The following is a 20,904-nucleotide window of genomic DNA, read 5'->3' on the forward strand; positions in this document are numbered from 1 at the left end:
TAATTCAAATTAAACACATTCCACTCTAAACTTACCAAGATAGTCAACTCAAAAACATTTCCCAAACACTTCAAGGAATGACTCAATATCCTGTTTTTAACAGAAGATTCACTATATGTTTTTTATTAACCATTCAACTGAGACCTTTTTTTTTTTTGCTGTTACATTCACTTTCATATTTTTCTTTTTCTTTTAAAAGTTTTATTTAAATTCAATTAATTGACATATAAGGTATTACCGGTTTCAGAGGCAGGGGTCAGTCTTCTATAACACCCGGTGCTCATTACATCACGTGCCTTCCTCAGTGCCCATCACCCAGTTGCTCCTTCCCCTCACATCCCTGCCCTCCGGCGACCTGCAGTTTGAATCATAGGAAACAAACGGACTATTTTTCTATAACCACATTTATAATGAAGTCATATAGTGGTCTATTTCCAGATGTTTGCATCAGCTTTTGAAGAGAAGCTTTGAATATGGCAAATATAATGTCACCTCTTTTCAAATGATGGCTTAAGCAATGAGATGGTTGTGGGAATTAATGTGATAAACACACCCAACTTTGCTTGTGATAAACCATGTAAACTATGGTTCCTGTTGAAGAACAAGCAAAGGAAGGTGGGAAGTAAAGCTGAAGCTGAGTGTGAACCTGACTCTCTGGGCCCCTTTGGGGTGTCTCTAAGTTCCGGTATAGCCATCAGGTAACTAGAGTAAGTGTGGCTTCTCTACCAAAAAGGGCCACGCTACTGCCAATTCACCTCTAAAATATATTATATAGGCACTGCTTTTCAAGAGAAATAAACAGTACATCCAAAACGTCAAACATATCATTCAGTGTCAGGACTGAAGAAATAGGAGATTAGATTAAAATAGTTATTGGGAATTGAAAAAAATAGTCCATATTTCCCCAATTCTAAGATGTCTTCCATTTTAAGACATACCAAATATTTGATAGCAGCCTTTCTGGAAAACAAACAACGAAACCAAACCAAACACAAAAAAACAAAACCACTACAACAACAACAACAACAAAACCCAAAACCAAAAACCCACACACTTCAAAAAGAATACAGAGTATTTTGAGTAACAAAACTAGCATAGACTCGTCCATACAATTGCATGACACCTTAATTTTCACTCTCACAGTTAACATTGATCTCAAGCTTTCTACACCTTCAGAGTTGAGAGATCCTTCTAAGTCACTTTTCACCCCTGGCGGTCCCACTGAGTATCATGTGACATCTATTTCATAGTGAGCCTGTCTTGGACCACCCGTATCCTTCTCTCGGCTCTAAATGCATAGTCTCAGGTTCCAGCCTACAAGGCTTAACCTTCATCCCCCAACTACTTCATTTTCCACTTATTCTCAACCTCAGTCCATTTTCTAACTCTCTGGTGATTTAAAAATGTACTCCTGAGTTGAGTTCTTCATTGGGTGATGTCTTGTGTTCTTAATGTTTTAGGAGATAACATGTGTAGAAATGCTTTCAAATCTCTAAAATGCTTCATAAATATTTAATCTTCTTGTTTAAATATGTACTTTTTCTCCGTCCTCCCCTCGTCCTCCAACCTGAAGTCCATGTGAGAGCATACTCTGTCCCACATAGCATTCGGAAGAGTTCTAGGCCACACAACACAAAAGTGGTATTTGGTGTATATATATCATATTTGGTGTATTTTTCACTTACAGCAAAGGGCTTAACAGGAAGGTGACTAGCAGGCTGGCATTGTAATTTGAAAAGCAGGTAAGATGGTTCACTCAGGAACTAATCCTGCATGCTTAGTAGTCTGTTCCCAAGCTTGATTTGCCTCAGTTTATCCATATGAAAGAAGAGGAGAAAACCCAAAACGACCATTATTTCATGATTGTTAGGATTCATTCGTATCACCGGACATAATGGGTCTTGGCTGGGCTCTGCGGTCCGAGTGTGCCCTTTGCTGTCGCACTCACATAAGAAAACCACATGGGTTTAAATACTCTCCTTGTAAGATTTCCCCTCTCTCACATTTCCTGTGAGCATTTCTGTTCTCTGCCTTTGGCTACAATTAAAAACTTATTTTCAGAAAATTGCAGGATTAGTCAGCAGTATTGACAGAAGAAGAAGAAAAACAATAGACAAGAAAGAGGTATCTCAACATCATGTGGATAAATGGGTCCAATTTTATCCCTAAAAACTTGTTCAAGGAACATTGGAACTCCGTCCTTCACCTTCCAAAATTCTTTGCTCCCTCTAGAAACAGTAAACATTTGTAAAATTTGTCTTCCATTTAAAACTCCCATAGGAGAAACTGTCTTAGTTTTTAAAAAAATTATATAAAATTATATATATATGTATTATATATTTTACTGTAATAAAGACACAGTTAATTTCATGACTGTATTTACTGCCACTATTTTTCTATGGTCATTCTTAGTAGGTGGTAGCTATTTTTCTCTGAATCCTCTCAGAATACTGTGTTTCATTTCTTGTAATGTATCTTGAGCAATAACAGCATATCTCATAGAAAAGGATATGTTGCCTGACACTACCTTTACCCACTGGCTTCTCTAACTGTAGGTGACAATGCAAATCAGAAATGCTTTGTGCATCATATGTCCTTTGAGAAGAGTAGGAGTAGAAAAGGTCAGGGCAATGCACGATATCACCTACTAGTCAGTTATGTATTTATTCAACTTCTGCCGTGCGACTCATGTCGTTATGATATAAACAGGAAGACTGTACATTGGTGAACTGAGTTAGACACTACATCCAGCATCTCTTAAATTTACTAAGAGCTGCTTCATTTTACTCATTCATCTATTTTTAGATTTTTACTCAACATCTTCATTCGTTATACAGACAAACATTGTCTAAATATCTCACTTACGTATATTAGGACATTTTAATGTCAGCTTCTAAAGACTGCTATCCCATTAAACCCCTTCTTTTTATCTGAAATCATACACACACACACACACACACAGAATCTAATTACCGTTTCTGGCTTAGTGAGCCATACTCAGGTACAAAGGCACAACTACAGAGGTGAAACTCCAGTGGGAATGACTAAGTCTGTCAATATCCAAAACCAAATATTCACTGAGTACGTACTATATGTTAGGTACTGGCTCAGATTTCAGGAAACAAAGCAAAGTCTCTGCTTCCAGAAAGTTTGTATTCATAGATGAGGAGGTAGAAAATGGGAAAATAATATAAAATGAAATATTTTTAAAAACGTACCTTATGGTAATGTTTAAGTGCTACAAATAAAACAAAATAATGTAAAAGAGAGAAAGTAGTTAGCGATTGTGTGTGGGGGTGGGGGGTTGGTGGGGAGGGTTCAGTGGTTCTTATTTAGCCATGGTGATCTGAGAAGATTCTCTAAGGAGGCGACATTCAAGTTGGTCCTTGAATATGGAGAAGTAGCAGTCATATGCTGGAGAATAAATACTCTAAGCTGCTGTGGCTGAGGAGTAAGAGACATGGGAGACAGTACAGAGGGATGGACCTGAGAGGTAGGCAAGTGTCAGATCATGTAGTGTCTGGTAGGTCCTGGTTAAAAAAAAAAAAAAAAAAAAAAATTAAATCACTCTGATTAAAATGAGGTGGAAAGACTATGGTTAGGAAAACTGTTACCCAAGGCCAGATAAGAGACAATATTTTTGACTCTAGTAGTAGCAGTAGAGTTCAGATTAAAAATAGATACTGTTGGTAGAGCAACAGGTTATATTGGTGAGTTAGATGTGGAAAGATAAGTGACAAATTAAAGTTAAGATCTTGACCCTAGAGCTAGATCCATAACATTACCATTTACTTAAATGTTGAAGACTTGGTAAGCTGAGGATTCTGGGGTTTGTGTTGGGGTGAGGGGATGGGGAACCAAAGGCTCTTTGTTGGCTATGTTAAGTTTTTGGTGACTACTGGACTTCCAACTGATGATGTCAAGTATTCAGTTGCCTATGAGTCTGGTGTTTATCAAAGAAGTCAGAATTAGTAATACTCGTTTGATGATCTGCAAAGCCCTGAGACTAAATTGCTTAGAGGGTAAGTGTAGTAATAGAAGGAGAGAGGTTATGAGGACATCAACAGTTAGACAGTTGGGAAAGACCTTGCAGTTGAAGGAACCACTGCTTGCTCTAAGCCCAGAGAAGAAAACGTTAAAGACAGTGCCAAGAGTTGCCAAGAAACCAGATAAGAGGAAGACAAAAACTAAGCAATGGTTTTAACAGGATGTGGGTCATGAGACCTCAACAAATCGAGCCACATTGCTGGATGCTTGATTTGGATTGAGTAAGAGAACAGGAGGTAAAGAAGTAGAAACAGCAGGTATATAGAGAACCTTGCTAGGAGTCTTGCTATGGAGGGAAGCAAAGAAATGTGGTAATGGTTTGGGGTAAAGGTAGTTTTTGTATGTTTAGGTGATATTAGACTCATGGTGGTGGGAATGATACAGAAAGTAAGGAGAAAGAAATGATACTAAAGGAAAAAAAAAAAAAAGGAATCCTGGCAAGGTAAAGACCAAGAGAAGTTATGAGGCAAAGGAATCCAGAGCTTCAATGGAGGTTTATTGTAGGTAAGAAGAGAGTCAACTCATCTGCTTTCACGGTAGGAAAGACAGAGCCGAAGAGTACTAGGATGAAAATTGGCTGACTTGGTGGCAGTTCAATAGCAAATTGTAATGGTGTGTTCTCTCAAATACAGCAATTAATTCTTTTGTAAATAATTGCTAGCTGTAGATGTTCTTTATTAAAGGTCCAATAAAGCAGCTTTAGAGGAGAATAGAAAAATAGTAAAGAGAATAATCTCTATTTTCTCTCATATATATGTATATAATTATATAATATGTAAAGATATAAAATATACATATATAATTTAAATTTTCTCACTTAAACCACCTTTATCGAATACATTGATGAGGAAAAATTCAAAATAGAAAGTAAAGCAAGAATTCATGTGTTTAAAAAATACATGAAAATGATACCAAATAATGTTGATCTTAACAAGAACTTCCTTTGTTGTCAGCAGACACATTTTCAAGGCTTTCACATTTTAATTTTTTTAAAAAAATAGGGCAACTGTCAATTTGAATTACTCCATCCTGCTTTGCATAATAATTTACATATTTATCCACCAAGCATGCTCTGATAAAGGACAATATCCCATGAGAGATGAAAAGGCTTGATTCTTGAATCACACTTTTTGCATTCTTGAATAGCAAACCCTCTTTTTCAGCAGCAAAATTGTGGTATTGAGAAAAGACAATGGGCTAGGTCAGTGGTTTGTAGTTAATTTTTTACTGTGAAATTCTATTATACAAAATTGCTTGAAGCAATTCTTGTCAACACTGCCCCAGTTAAAACAGTTTTTGTTTTTTAACCATGAAAAATAATTCTTCCTAAAACAGGATGATCACAAGAAAGCATTTATCAGATTCCAACAAGAAAAGCCAAACCAATGTTGAAAGAGAGAAAAAATTATTTGTTCACTGTTTTCATTCACTGGTAATTTATAAGTATTTACTGAAACCCTTCACTTTACAAATAAAGACTTTGGTCTATAGACTTCAGTCCTACACTATGAGTTGCTCGGGGCTTTGACTGCTCATCCTGAGGTTTTATCTTTACGTCTAAAGTCGTTGAGGTGTGGCCCAAAGCCTCCTACCTCTCTTGCTTTTCCGCCTTTCGGTGAGTGAGGCATATCCTGACACGGGGATATGATGCTCTATGATGCACTCCCCGGTACGTGGGCCCTTGTGTCGCTTTATCAACTTCTCCAAGCATAGCACATCCTAAAAGGCCACACGGAACCCTGAGAAGATGATCGCACGTTCGCCGGAGATCTTTGACATCCAAAACTGGAACATGGCATCAAGAGTTGGAAACACTTGAAGGGCTCCCATGACATTAAGTGAAAGGCTCCTGCTCACGTTGGCACTGATGGTTGAATGCCAACTGCAATTGCCCCAGTGGAGCTCCCACTGAGAACTGCCCCGTTGACATCAGCTTCCACTGCTCATCTTTCTTTCCTCCATAACTGGTTCTCACTCTACCACAAGATAACCCGTCAGTTTGCATTCCCACAGGGCTCAGGTGTCCTTTCTGAATCGATCATTGATTGAGTGCTTTCCGAAGAAAGTTCCATAGAGCTGTAAAGTTCGTGGCCAGGTCTCAGGGTCATTGGTGGCAAGCATTTACTTCTTCGGTGTTACTGGGAGCCCTCTAGTCCAGTCCGATTTTTCCTTTTCAAACCCAGCATCTCCGTTTCTCTTGATTTTGTAATATTAGAGTTCAACCATAAGCTTTCTTTTGAGAAAATATCCTGCTTTGGAAAAAAGAAAAGCTGGAAAATCACAAAAGCTATCCATGCTAATGGAAGTGTAGAATTTCCACAATGACATTCTAGAGGCAATGCCTTCACCTTTTGGATCTAAGACAGAGTGGAAGTGAGGGATGGACATTTATGGTCAGTTAGTTTTTATGTGATCTTAAATCACATGGGCAGCCAGCCTGCCCAGCTCAGAGGCAGGAGGGCAAGCGTTGCTGACACAGTAGCAACAAGGAAAGCGTATCCGTTATCTTAGAAAATATCTAACATTTTCTCCTTTCCCATTTCTTTGTATCTCTGTTTGTTTTTTGCAGTCTTTCCTTTAATACAGTGTTTCCTTTAATACAGTTTAATACAGTTTAATACAGTGTTCCCATTTGTTCAGGTACAAATGGGAATTCGTATTTTCCTTAAAACAAAACAAAAAGCACATGAAATGTGGTTAAATAAATAAATAAATGTTCACCTAGTGGGTCCCAATAGAAACTATACGCGGTGCTTCAATCAGTGAACAGCCACAGCATTAATCAGAAAAGAAACCCATAATGGTCAGGGCTCTTTTTTTCTTTCTTATTATCATGTAGGATGACAAGACGGATGCTGTCCCCTGGCAAAGTGGAGCTCTTGCTCCAGGCCCACCTTTTCTGACCCATCCTAGTAACTAGGCAGTATTGCGATGAAGGAGCTAAAAACCTACAGAGAGCTTTGCTCATTTTCAGGGTACTTTTTTCTCTTTCAGGAATTCCTTTCATATTTAACTAAACCAAATATTTGCCTTATAACATTCTGCTAGTTGGTCAGGGAATTACGTCTCCATTTGGGCAAGAGAGACAAGAGTGTGTTCACACCCAGTTCACTTCCAGGGACAGCTTAGTTGATTTTTCTGTAAATCATCTTAAAGCAACATTCTGGGTGAAAGTTTTGGCTTTTATATAGAGAAAGGAGTTTCTGTCCCCAGTGACCTCACTTCCTGTCAGGATGAGAAGTGTAGAACATGTCCCCAGACTTGGCTAACCACCACGTAGGCGGGAAGAGGGGACCTTGCTGCTGCTGGTGCCGCAGGGGTGCGAAGGTTGGTTTTCTCTGATGTGGCACTGACACAGTGGGGAATGTGTGCAAAACGAAGGAAATTATCCAATGGCTGTAATTATAGTGACTCATTGACACAAATGCTGAGAGGCAGATGTGGCATAAATAATGAGAGAACACAAAGAAGACTCTTTATTATCACATCCAGCCTTCACTCCTCATCACGCAGGAAGCAGCCAAGGCCCCAGAGGCCAATGGTAGGAACGCCTGTTTCTCCCAAGGCTCCTTGATTATTCCCCTGCCGGGAGAGCCGAGTGGTGGATATCAGAACCCTGACCTACTAGAGTAGAGCGAAAAAGCAAACACGAGCCATCCTCTAAGATTACAGACTGTGTGACATCCAATGACAACTGCCATATGGATGAAATAAACAGGGGCATGTTGAGAAAATGTGCCAAAGCCACAGACCAAAGGGAAACCAAATCAAAGAATGACTCCAGGGAAAGTTGGGTTGAGCCATGAAGAGACAGCAACTAAACAGTCAAATCATTTCCCTCAGCGGTGTAGGTGGCAGCCAGCAAGGCTCTCTCAACCTCGGTCATCTCCTCTGTAAAGTGAAACAACTCGTAGCCCTTCCCTTGCAGGAAGAATCTTCTTAATTTTGTCTTCAGAATGTCATTGCTAGTGATCAGAAATAGAATTGAGTTTTGTATCTCGATCTTGTGTTCTGCAATTTTGCTGAACTCATTTATTAGCTCTTAACAGTTTTTGTTTTTGTTTTCTGGAGGGGGTGTAGATTCTTTAGGATTTCATGTCATCTGCAAATAGGAATAAATTTGCTTTTTTTTTTTTTCCAATCCAGACACTATGTATGTGCGTACATACGGATGTATGGATGTCTTATTTATTTTCACCGAATTGCCCTGACTAGAACTTTTAGAATGATATTAAGTGGAAGTGCTAGAACTAGATATCCTTGTCTTGTTCCTGATCTGAAGAAGAAAGCATTTAGTGTTTCACAATTTAGTATAATGTCAGCTTTGGGTTTTTCATAGATGGCCTTTATCAGGTCATGATAGTATTTTTAAGCCCACATTCTAGGAGTCACTCCTGGTGAGACTAGGTCATTGCTCAGTCACGGTTTTGAGGCTACTTGCGCCATTGAAGCTTCTCCCCTGTGTTGGTGGGACTATGTGTGGCTTGGGGGATGCTTTCAAGTTGGCCTCATATCCTCATATCCTGAATGGGTACAGCCTGGTGCCAGGACACAGTGTACAGAGTTATCCGTGATCCTAGGATGGCTGTTCTTGACTGTCTCTTCACCTGGTTCCCTCTGTTTAACCTCTGGATGCTGTGATATTTTGCATTTATCAGATCGACTAACCTTTAAATTTTTCTCCACCAAAATCTCCATTGTTTTAGACAATGACCTGAAGAATGGAGTTCTGGTTTATCCCAAATAAAGTCATTCCCTAAAGGCAGAGCTGTGAAACTCTTTGCCCTTACGGCTTGACTTCTTCTTCTTCTTCTTCTTTTTTTTTTTTTTTTTTTTTTGGCTTGACTTCTTCTTACACAGAACTCCTGCATCATTCTCCTGGACCTGGGAATGGCGACTGGTTTTTCAAGAGTGACATCCCGCTTTGCTGTTGGGCATGGAAAGGGTGGCAGTCCTCGATTGTACTGGTTTGCCGTAGGCATGGAACTTCCAACCAATGAGGGAGTTGGGACAGGGGCAATCCAGAGCCCAGTATTCTCAGTCTGCCATACATGGGATAGATCTAAAAGTCAGGGCTGGGTAGGGCAAGAGAAACCTGGTTCAGTTGGCTGTGCCTGTCAGGAATAGAGCTCCTGCAATGGGGCTGAAGGGTGGGAGATAAGGGATGAGAAATATCAGCAGTCTGCGCCCCCCGTGGTGACACTATAGCCCTAGACTAGGAAATAGAGGGAGAAGGAGCCTCTGCCTCTTGACCACACTATCTACAGTAGGACCACTGTCCTATTTCTTCCCTATCACAAAACTCAGGGCAGGGGGGTTGTTGGAGGGTAATGGAGTGAATTACAGCTCAAATACCATGGATTCTTGTTGTTCTGACTAAGGTTTAGCAGATTTTCTTGAATGAATATTTCTCCATATGCTATATGCCCTTAGGAAAATTTCTTGAGACTTTAAATGATTTCTTTTTTTAACTTTCATCAGTTAAATTGTTATTTTGCTGGGAGAGGGTTCATAGGCAGTCCCGCCCTTGATTGCATTTGGCCATGTTTCCTTGAGTGGGGAAGAAAGGGGAGGGATCTATAGTTCCCTCCCTGTAATCACACATACATATCACTGGAGTGAACATGCAATATCAATGTGTGATATTTGATAACATATTTAGGACTTCTAGGCTAAACCACAGGGAGTTATTAAAGGTCTCAAATAAAGAAAGGTCATTATTTTAATCACTGTGAATGTGGCCGTTCTTGTAATTGCCACAAGAATATGAATGGGATAGTGATAAATTTGGGAACTAGGTAGTATATTAAGAAGCTACCAAAATTGAATCAAATATCATATCAGCCCTCTCCCTGCAGCTTGTCTAGGAGGCACAGCTATTATAAATGTATCCATAAAGACCATATTAGAATAATAACATTTGGATGGTAAAGGGGGGTGAGGAGAAGATATTATGAAGGAAAACTATATAGGTTTGATAATGGGCCAAATGAGGAAAGGGAAGAGAAATAAACAATCAAAGGTTACATTTAGTTCCTAAGGCAACCAGCCTGGTTGCCACTTAAACAGTGAGAAATAGATTCTTGAGACAAAGGCTCTGGTTTGCAGGAAAGCTAGTGTATGCGGGTATTAGCTTTTGTGAGGATAAAGTGCCATTGCTTCATAAGGAAGGTCTAGATCCATCCGGTCAGTGCCCATTCACACGCAGACTTGGGGAGACCCATTATCGATAATGAAGCTGTGAGTGTGGATTGGATTCCTGAAGTAGAACATACAGGCCGAAATGGGTCAGGAACTTCCTGGAAGGCCTGCACATAAAGAAACAGTGGAAAGGAAGCAGTGAAGGAAACACAAAGGCGTGGTCAGCAGGAAGGAATAAAGACAACAGGACTGTCTCCACAACCCTCCAACTCAATTAACTGTATGTTAATACACTCTTTAGCTTATCAATGCTTCTATAATCCTTTTAGAACTCTTGCCCAAAGTCAATTTGGTACCGGATGGAGCCAATGGCTTCATCATTGAATTATTTCACATGAAAATATTTTATTGCTTCTATAAGGTCCTGCTGGCGATCTGCTGCTATGCCTCTAAATATGAAATGCAACACAGCATTGATGCGCAGGGAAACTCCCAGTACGCCTCCCTCTTGTACATTCTATATGTGTGCTCCTGGGAGTGTATTGAAAGCGGGCTGCCTACACTTTTGCCTAAAGTTCAATGAATTTGGGTTTAAACGAAAGGATCCACGGAGCTTAATTATCAGGAGATTTGCCTAAATGAGTTGTTTTACTTTGGCACCCAAGATGTACTTTCAACTCTACTTTCTTTTTTTTTGGGGGGGGGGTAAGATTTTATTCATTTATTTGAGATAGAAAGAGCAGGAGCAGAGGAAGAGGAAGAAGCAGACTCTGAGCAGGAGGCTGAGCAGGAAGCCCAAACTGGGGCTCATTCCAGGACCCTGAGATCATGACCTGAGCTGAAGGCAAGCACTTAATCGACTGAGCCACCCAGGTGCCCCTCAACTTTCCTTTCTATTGCTTCATGTTTTGGCTGCCCATTTTTATCTCTTACCTTCCTTCATCTGCTGATGTTTGGGTCCTACACGTCTAACCAGTTCAGCAGGGGTTACCCTAAAGGTGAAAGAATTATCACATTTCATAACTGGAAATGACAATACCAGTTTGGTATTGGAGATTTGGTAAGCACTTAATATTATACCAGATGCTATACTAGGGGTTTTAATTTATTAAGTCTTAGGGTGTTCACATATACTCTGGGGTAGGTGCAGTTATTTTCCCCATAAAAGAGCTGAAACAAAAGGACATGAAGGGACTTGTTCAGGCTTCCATAGCCAGTACATGTGGCCTCAGAGAGACACAGAGAGAGAGAGAGAGACAGAGACACAAGCAGAGGGAGAAGCAGGCCCCATGCCTGGGATGCCAAAGGCAACTGCCCAGCTGCTGAGCCACCCGGGTGCCCCACTGCATCTGTATTTTAAAAATCAAAGAATATATCCCATCTTTCTCAGATCTTGAGTTGTTGTAGATTAAAGTACAAACCACATACTATTCCACCGAAAAGTTACTTCCAGCAACTTATAGATGGTTGAAACCTACAGGTTCAACAAATACGAACCTGATAGACAATACAACCTGAGAACTATACCAGAAAGGATAGGTTACAGATGGATTTTAAGAAGGGTGTCATCTTAAAAGCAGGCTGATCTCTAATTAATGCCATTCTCTCTCTCTCTCTCTCTCTCTCTCTCTCTGTCTCTCTCTCTCTCATAAAACAGTTTTCACTCTTTATATTCCCTTTGGTTTTCTCTGAAATCTTTCACTGCTTGTTGAATCCCAATAGAACTAGTCTCCAAGCCTCAACTGCTCAGCCAGTCCAACACTTAAATAAATATTTTTGGGTTCAAAAGGCAAAGCTGATGGATATAAGGGATACGAGTATATTACTCAGAGTATTATTCCATAAAGAATGATGGACAAGATGCCATTCAAATATCTCATCCCATTGACATTTCAGACAGCAGTTCTACAAGCACAGATGGGGCCAAAGGCCTCAGGACTTTTCATAATAAAGGAACATACACGCTCCAAAGTTCAAGTTTGATAGATATCCTAATTTAAATTAAACATTGGGCTCAAGCTCCAGTTAAAGATCCAGCTGGTAATTGTAAGACTGGAAGTGGTATTAGAAAAACTTGTTAGGTTTTTAAATGGCATTACAGCTGCCAGTTGAAAAGAAACAGTCATGCCCATTCACATGTTTAATCCAGGAAAGCATATATTGGAATAAGTGTTAATTGTTAGTGAGGGGAAAAAAAATATGTCTACAGCATTTACAATTAGCACTAAAGTCTGGTTCTTTGGCCCAAGTGAGTCAGTTGCTATAATAAACCTTTATGTATTTTTTTTTGTGGTGGAGACGTGGCCAAAATGCTGTTTTACCTCTTGTGTGCTCTTTGGCTTTGTGAACAAGAAATGTACCAAGATCAACCTTGAATGTGTTTAAACTCAATCCTTCAACTCAGAGCAAACAAGTTACAAGCAGCAAACCTGGTAAAATAAAATATTCTTTATGGGAAAATGGATTTAAATACAGTAACCCATTCCATGGGAGGATGGAGATCCTTCCTAGACTGTGCCCTGGAAATTACACAGCAGGTTAAATGTGAGGACAGTGTACTTGTCTATGGGTTAGGCTGGGGCGATGCATATTTGTCTCTCTTCATCTTGTTCATTACTCTAAGATCACCTAGATGTGGAGGAGTAATGGAGAGAACATTGGACTCATTTTTAAGCCAGTTTCCATACTGGGAGCAGGGTGCTTCTAGGTGGCCCTAAATTCCAAGGCCACGATACAAACTTTATATTTTCCCAATCTTTTCTCTCACTGTAGCAATATAGCCCAATATAGTAAGTAAAACAAGTATAATTCATTTTAATCTATAAGAAGGCCCTTCAAGAACCTCTCCCTGGAAATCTCAGGAAGAATTAAATCCATTCATGGGAGTCGAGTATTTCATTAGGTTGCAAAAATAACATTTACCAGTGTGCTCCTAGAAAGAGTCTATGAACATTTAGCACTCTAAGTAAAAGTAGGATATTAAAGTTTTGCCTTCTGGGAACTACCTACACTCATAGCAATTTTCTAAATATTTCCATCCAAAGGAATCTGCCTTTAATTTTTGAGTTGGGGGGAAAAAAAACAACACAACAAAAACAGAACACTGAGGCCAGGAAGTCAATCACAGCTGGATACATTGTGCACAGACACCTTATACAAGTTACTGCAGAGCTGAAGGAGAAAAAGCTAAACTGATGGAGAAGCCAGTATCATCACTTAATGGAACATGGAAAGGCAGGACTGGACACTCTAAAGGTACATCATAACTATTAGCTAATTGATTCATTAGCTGAATAAATTCTTAGAGAGTTAGGGAATTTGAAAATGATGCTTAAATTCTCCTTTAGAAACTCTATTTTGCTTGTCTGGACACAATTTATATTAAAAATAGTGAACATAGGGACACCTGGGTGGCTCAGCGGTTGAGCATCTGCCTTTGGCTCAAGGTGTGACCTCAGGGTCCTGGGATCGAGTCCCACATCGGGCTCCCTGCGGGGATCCTGCTTCTCCCTCTGCCTGTGTCTCTACCTCTCTATGTGTTTCTCATGAATAAATAAATAAAATCTTTAAAAAAAATAGTGAACATAATTCTGAAATATCATAGGATACTCCAAACCAAATAGATCAACTTAAGAAAAATACATTTATATCTTCCCTAATCTTTTGTGCTTCCTGTCTTCAGTTCATTTTTTACCATCTGCGTTATTGCGTTTCCAGCTTATATATAAGGACTAAGAAATAATCTTGTTTCAAACATAGGCACACAGTTTTCCTATGGGAAACACTGAAGGTGGCATTGAGATTGGAGGGTATGATTAGGAATAGCTCAAGTATAAAAATATAGCCTGCCTGTTGTCAGTGCTCACCATCCTGTAGGAATTAATTAAATCACAGTCATAATAATAAATGAATTAGCACTATCTTGCTGCCATGAGAACTCTAGACCTCAGTAAAGTTCCATATATATATATATATATATATATATATATATATATATATATTGGTGTCTTTAGGGAATCTTGTGAATGCTCACAAATAGGAATACTTGCCAAAGTGCAGTCCATACTCTATTTCTTAATACCCTCAAAAAAAAAAAAATCTAAAACTGAATATCAGTGCTTTGTGATGATGTATTATGGCTTTTGCCCCCTATTCTGTGTCATATTCTATTGAATACTCATATCAGTGCTACCTGCATTCCACTATATTATAGTATTTGGTGAAACAGCTCCCTCAGCTTTGAGTTGTTTGGTTTTCCTATGTTTATTCCTGGGACTCACACATGCAACCATTGTACTAGACTATATGCAGATTGCAGAGGAGCCATCACTCTGTGCTCAGAATCCCCAAAATGACTTTTTAGCTCACTCAGTGTCTCAGTGCCTAACTCCGTCTTGCCTCAATATCCTGATATTCTCTGAGAAAATCCTACAGCTCCTCAGCTCACAGCTTCTGTTTGGTCCATGCTGGCAGTTAAGCAGACACGCAAAGACCTGGCCCAAACCAGCCTCAACTCAAATAGGAGCTTCTGACAAATTAACCATGGAACTGTCATTGTGTATAAAAAGCTTGTTACCAAATATTCACTGAGTTTTTAAAGAGGAAGACACTAATATGTTATAAAACATTGGCTTCTCCTTCAGAGTCAATGGCGATTAAGCTGATAACTTTCTGAGTTTGCATCTTGCAGAGAGGTCTAGTTGATGAGCCCTGGAGGAGAAATTACTACAGGAAACCATGAATAATGTTGCCTCTTGCTAAAGCATCATAATGCTTGGCACAATTAGCTAAAGACCACATTTAATAGAATATTGTCTACCTTCATCTGGGTAACATTTACCAGTCGTTCCTTCGGGAGAAGAAGAAATAACAGTTGGCATTCTGGTCTGCTGAGACGCATGAAGCAGGCACATATTGAAGGTCAACTCTACAGTCTGTCAAGTTGTAGGAAGCTGGTGAGGAGGGGTGTTTGTTCTATTTGCCTCTCCTATCAAAGAAAGTATCTCATCATGTCCCTTTTAGCAAAGTGGAAAAAAAAAAAAAAAACTTGGAAAGCATCAGTGTTCTTTGGATCACTTGACAGTGCATGAATTATCAACATATATGAAATTATTCATTTATGCAAAACTATAATTTGTATAGCCTCTTATTCAGCATGAATACTACTCATGTGTGCCAAACATAGACAGTCGTAACTTCATTATAATAAGTATTCGAGGCAGGGATGTCTAACCTCTAATTTCTTTCCCTGTCATACACACACGCACACATAAATTGGGAGAGAAAAATCCACATTTCCTCATTAAAGATACTTTTGTTAAGAGTACTAACCAAAATGTGGAAAATACACAATGTTCATTGCACAAGATATTGGTAATGGTGTGGGCAGAGTGGAGACTCCAAAGCAACATCTGAAGGCTATGTGATCCCTTGAAAATGTCAGGAATTTCACATTCCTAAAAGAATGTTACAACATAACAACAGAGCAAGGAAAGAAATAGATACTTTTAAATTTCACTTAAATTCATTTGCATTTTAGGCAATATAGGAATATATCTATTAATACCATCTATTTTAATACTGATATCGAAACAGCTTACTATTTCAATAGTTTCATAGGAAAAAAATAAAATAACTGTATAAATTCAATCTCTAAAAGAGAACCAACTTCCTGATTTTTCTGGATTATTCTGGTATCAGTTGAAGAATGAGGAAAAGCAGGAAAAAAGAAAGAAACAAGAAGAAAAAAACTCTACAATAAAACCCGAAGAACTAATTAATGGCATACTTTTTAAAAAATCAATTCTTATGTGTCTAAAATTAATATTTATTTTTGTGTTTTATCCAGAGACTGTGGAATGGGAGACCACAGGTGATAGTTCTAGTAGCCGACACTGCTTATTCTTTCTCACAGAGGAAATGTCATTTTTGGAGTGGTGGAGGTGGTTGTGAGGGAGCTTTCCAACTGTCTTTCTGGACAGACACAAAGGAAAGGGTAAAAGCAGCCAAAGCTATTCAATTGCAAAGACTCATTAGTGTCTGAATGTGGAGCTCCAGCCACACAGCCCTTTGTGGAGTGGGTAAATGCCAGAATGCGCTCTACTTCACTCCCCCCCCCATTCAATCTTTACTCCAACTCTGAAGTGAGAAAGCATTTATTGATTTGATAGTTTTCAGCAAAAGAGAGACATTGGATTCCCAAGCAAGCTGAGCAAGAGTCTTAATCCCATTCTATTCTTCAGGAAGAAGGAAATCTTTTGGAGACAGTCTGCCTTTTGTACATCTCTAGTGTCTGTGGAGTCCTCAGTAGATCCTTGAGGAGCTAACTGCTAGTTCTGGGCATTCCTAATAGAACTGGCTTGGTGGAGTTGTTATTCAGAAGACTATTGACAAGTTATTTGGCTTAGGTTTTATCCTCATCGTCATCCTCATCATCATTGTAATTTACACAGAGGTGGGAAGTGGGAAATAAAAACTCAGAAATACAGCATGAAACTTCTTCACCTCATCATATATAACTCCAATATTGAGGTATTTAGGTTTACATCAACCAATTGCTAAGCATATTGAAATGACATCTAATTATTTAAAAAAAGATAGCAAATATTATTTGGAAATGAGAAACTGTAATTCAAGTTTGATTTACTTTCTAAAGAGCTAGCTATGAATATGATTTTTAAAAATTATTCCTAGAGCCTCCTGGTTTCAGTTCTGAAATGTAAAGGGCATGGAAATGGTCACTCCCACCTTTACAGCAAGAAAAAATTGGACAAATTAAGAATCAATAATTTTTCTTGGACCTATCAGAAAACTGAGGTTTCAGGTTGAACCAATACCCTGAAATCGGGAGAAATAGGCACATGGAGAGACTAATAGCTGAGATGAGCTGACCAGGAACAAAAAAAGCTAGACTTTATGAACTCTTAAGACACTCAAATGGTAATTTTGATGAATTACTGAAGGCTGAGTATGGACTACTGTGAGAGTAAGAAGCTTTTTGGGGCTGTCCTTTGAGGGGGCCCTATACTTTCAAGGATTTTAACTTCTAGAACCATAGTAGGTTCTCATGGTAAAGAGTTAAGATCCCATGGCTCTGACAAGCAGAGAGGAAGAGTAATTATTGTGAAATACAACCAGAGCTTTCTCCACAACAAAGGCTTACTCTTCAGGGAAAAGACTTTTTCAGAGCCCCAACCCACATGGGAAGCATACTCTTCCAACTCCATTCCATACCAGCCATCTTGTCTCACCAAAGAAGGAATAGAATATAGTCAAGAAATAGTGGGATATAGTCATGAACCCTTTCTTTCAAGGAAATAGATTGTGAATGCTGTAGCTAAGGAAGTAGGAAACTAAATACAGGTGATAGGGTTATACAACAACTGTGAAGGTCAGAGGCCAGAGACACAGGTCCACTAAAAAGGCTGACATTTAATTGAAAACTAATAGAACATTCTCCCTTCCCATACCTTACCACCACCATCAACAAGACTTCAGTGTAATTACTCTGGGTTATAGTTGAAAGAGATGTAAAACAGACTTTTTTTGAAGGGAAATACTTGGGGAAGGCCACACTTAATGGAAACTGATACAAGGATCCTAGAGGAGGGCAGACCGGGTGGCTCAGTGGTTTAGTGCTGCCTTTGGCCCAGGATGTGATCCTGGAGTCCCAGGATCGAGTCCCGCATCAGGCTCCCTGCATGGAGCCTGCTTCTCCCTCTGCCTGTGTCTCTGCCTCTCTCTCTCTGTGTCTCTCATGAATAAATAAATAAAATCTTAACAAAAAATAGAATCCTAGAGGAATTTGAAGCCTCTGCCACCTACAGCTACAGCCAACATCAGATCCATTCCAGCTCCTAGCCAGATTAACACAAAATCTCACTGAGCCCAAGTAGCTCAGTCAATTAAGCATCTGACTTTGGCTCAAGTCATAATCTCAGGGTCCTGGGATTGAGCCACATGACTGGCTCTCTGCTCAGTGGGGAGCCTCCTTGTCTCTTTGACCCTCCCCCTGCCACTCATCCACATTCTGTCTCTCAAATAAATAATTAAAATCTTTTAAAAAAAGAATAAAGGCCTATTTAATAATTTCCTCCTACCTGGAATAACATGTTTAATTTTCAACAAATGATGACAAAGTATGCCAAAAAGCAAGATAAAACATTCTGAAGAGGCAAAGTAACCATTAGAACCAGACTGATATATAAAACAAGGATTTTAATTGTTAGACAAGGAATTTAAAATAACTATGATTAATATGTTAAAGGCTCTGGAAAAAGTAGACAACATGTAAAGAGTTAGGTAATATAAACAGAGGAATGGAAGCTCAAAGAAAGTACCAAAGGAGGGATGCCTGGGTGGCTCAGCAGTTAAGCATCAGCCTTTGGCCCAGGGCGTGATCCCAGGGTCCTTGGATTGAGTCCCACATCAGGCTCCCTACATAGAGCCTGCTTCTCCCTCCACCTGTGTCTCTGCCTCTCTCTCTGTGTGTCTCTCATGAATAAATAAGTAAAAAAATCTTTAAAAAAAAAAAGAGAAAGAAAGTACCAAAAGAACATACTGGAAATAAAAAACCCTGTAACAAAAATGGAAAATGCTTCTAATAGGATTATCACTAGACTTAACATGGCTGACGAAAGAATCAGTAAGCTTGAAGATAGGTCAAAAGGAACTTTTCAAACTAGAATAAAAAAAAAAAAGGAATATGAAAAAATCAAAACATTCAAGCATTCATTTTGAGTAGAAAATCACAAAAGGGGTAAAATATGCATAATCAGAATACCAGAAGGATAAGAAATAATGGAGCAAAAGAAGTATTTGAATTATTAATGGAGAAGGATTTTCCATAATTAACAGCAGATACTAAACCACAGATTCACACATCCAGGAATCTTAGAAACAAGCATGATAAAGCCATATGTTAGCATATCTTATATAGACTGTAAAAATTTAAATACAAAGAAAAGAGTGGCTATGACTCAGTTAGGATTGAATAAAGATATACCATACTAACAATAATTAAAAGAAATATGAAGTAATTAAAAGAAATCTGAAATAGTAGTCTACTATTTTCATACAAAGCTAACTTCAGAACAAGAGCATTTTCAGGGATAACAAGGGACATTACATAATGATAATATCCAAGAAGACATAGAAACATGTAGGCACCTAACAAAAGAGTGTCAAAATACATGAGGCAGAAATTTATAGAACTAAACGGAGAAATAGACAAATTCGCTATTTTAAATAGAACCTTAAACCCCCCTCTGTCAGTAATTGATACATCAAGCAGGCAAAAAATCCATAACTTTATAGTTGTCTAAACAGCCAACTCGACGTAATTGGCATTTATGGAATACTTAATCCAGTAGAAGCAGAATACATATTTCCCTCAAGTCCACTTGGAATGTCTGCCAATCCTGTGTTCTGAGCCATTGAACACACCTTGATATATTTAAAAGAATAGAAAGCATTAAAAAATGGTATTAAAAAGAAGTCAATAAGACAGATGGAGAATTCTAAAATATTTCGAAATTAAGCAATATACTTTTAAATAGCAGATGGCTCAAAGGAGAAATCTCAAGATAAATTCTAAAATACTTTCACTTAAATGAAAATAAAGATACAAGTTATTAAAATTTGTAGAGTACAGGACAGACAATGCTTAGGGGATACTTTATAGCTTTAAACATATCAAATAACCTAGATGAAGTGGACCAATTCCTTGGTCAAAACTCATACAAGAGGAAATAGACAACCTGAATAAACTCGGAAAAGGCAAAATATAGAGATTGTTAACAGATTATCTGTTGCATTTATCAAAAGTCATAGATTTTTACAGCACATCAAGTGAGTCTTAATGTTTGTCAATAAAAAAATAATTTAGATGAAAGGTGAGAAATGAATCTACATTACCAACAGTTCTGAATTGTTTTCACTGGCAGGGGTTGAAGAAAAATATGTTAACCTAAGTAGGTTTAGAAATGGAGTAGGCTCTACTAGAATAAAGGCAAAGGATGTAAGTGTTATAACTAATAAAGTTGTTTCCCGTAGAAGTACAAGTTAACAATTCTAAAACCGCTATACTTGTAAAATGAAATTGAACAATTCAGTAGTTGGAGAGTGGATGGCAGGAGCCAGGTTTCTCAGTGCTGAAGAAATTACAATGTTACAGATTAGCAAGGGGAGGAATTTAGAATGATCCATGTGGTGGTATTGGTTAGATTTGGAGATATCAGGATGAGCTCATGCTTAGATTGAGATAGATATATAGTTACAGAAAGAGATATTTATAGATCTGAGTATATACAATATTCTCTTGTACTGTCAGCTGAGATGGCTTACAGGCAGTAACACCCCAGTAGCAGCAAGCATACCCAGCACTTATATCTTGGTTTCTAATACCATTTTCCAATAAAAAGAGTCAGGGCTCCTTTAAAAGATGTCTGATTATAGAACTGTGGCAGAAAATATACAAAATGAGCCTGGAGCATGCTGCTGTGCCAGAAAGTAAGAAAGTGTTCACACACACACACACACACACACACACTCAGTATGTCAAGAAGACAAAACAGCCAACTGAAGGACCTCGCAAAGGCCAAAACTGGCATAATTTGAGTAAAAAAATAAGATAGTTAAAGGATTATAACCAAAAGGATAGAATAAATGTCTGTGACTTACTACTGATATGAATAAATGACTAAATAGATAAACTTC

General features: G+C 38.6%; 1 long non-coding RNA gene across 1 annotated transcript in view; it reads left to right on the top strand.

Moving 5' to 3' along the window:
- The first annotated feature begins 3,373 nt into the window (after positions 1 to 3,373).
- LOC112649982 (uncharacterized) overlaps positions 3,374 to 20,904 on the top strand; it is a 76,403-nt gene continuing 58,872 nt past the window's right edge. The window contains exon 1 of the long non-coding RNA XR_004807119.2: positions 3,374 to 3,493. This is a non-coding gene — a long non-coding RNA (uncharacterized LOC112649982). The remainder of the gene's footprint in view (positions 3,494 to 20,904) is intronic.

Source organism: Canis lupus, chromosome 19, assembly GCF_003254725.2.
Source record: "Canis lupus dingo isolate Sandy chromosome 19, ASM325472v2, whole genome shotgun sequence".
Taxonomy (NCBI): Eukaryota; Metazoa; Chordata; class Mammalia; order Carnivora; family Canidae; genus Canis; species Canis lupus.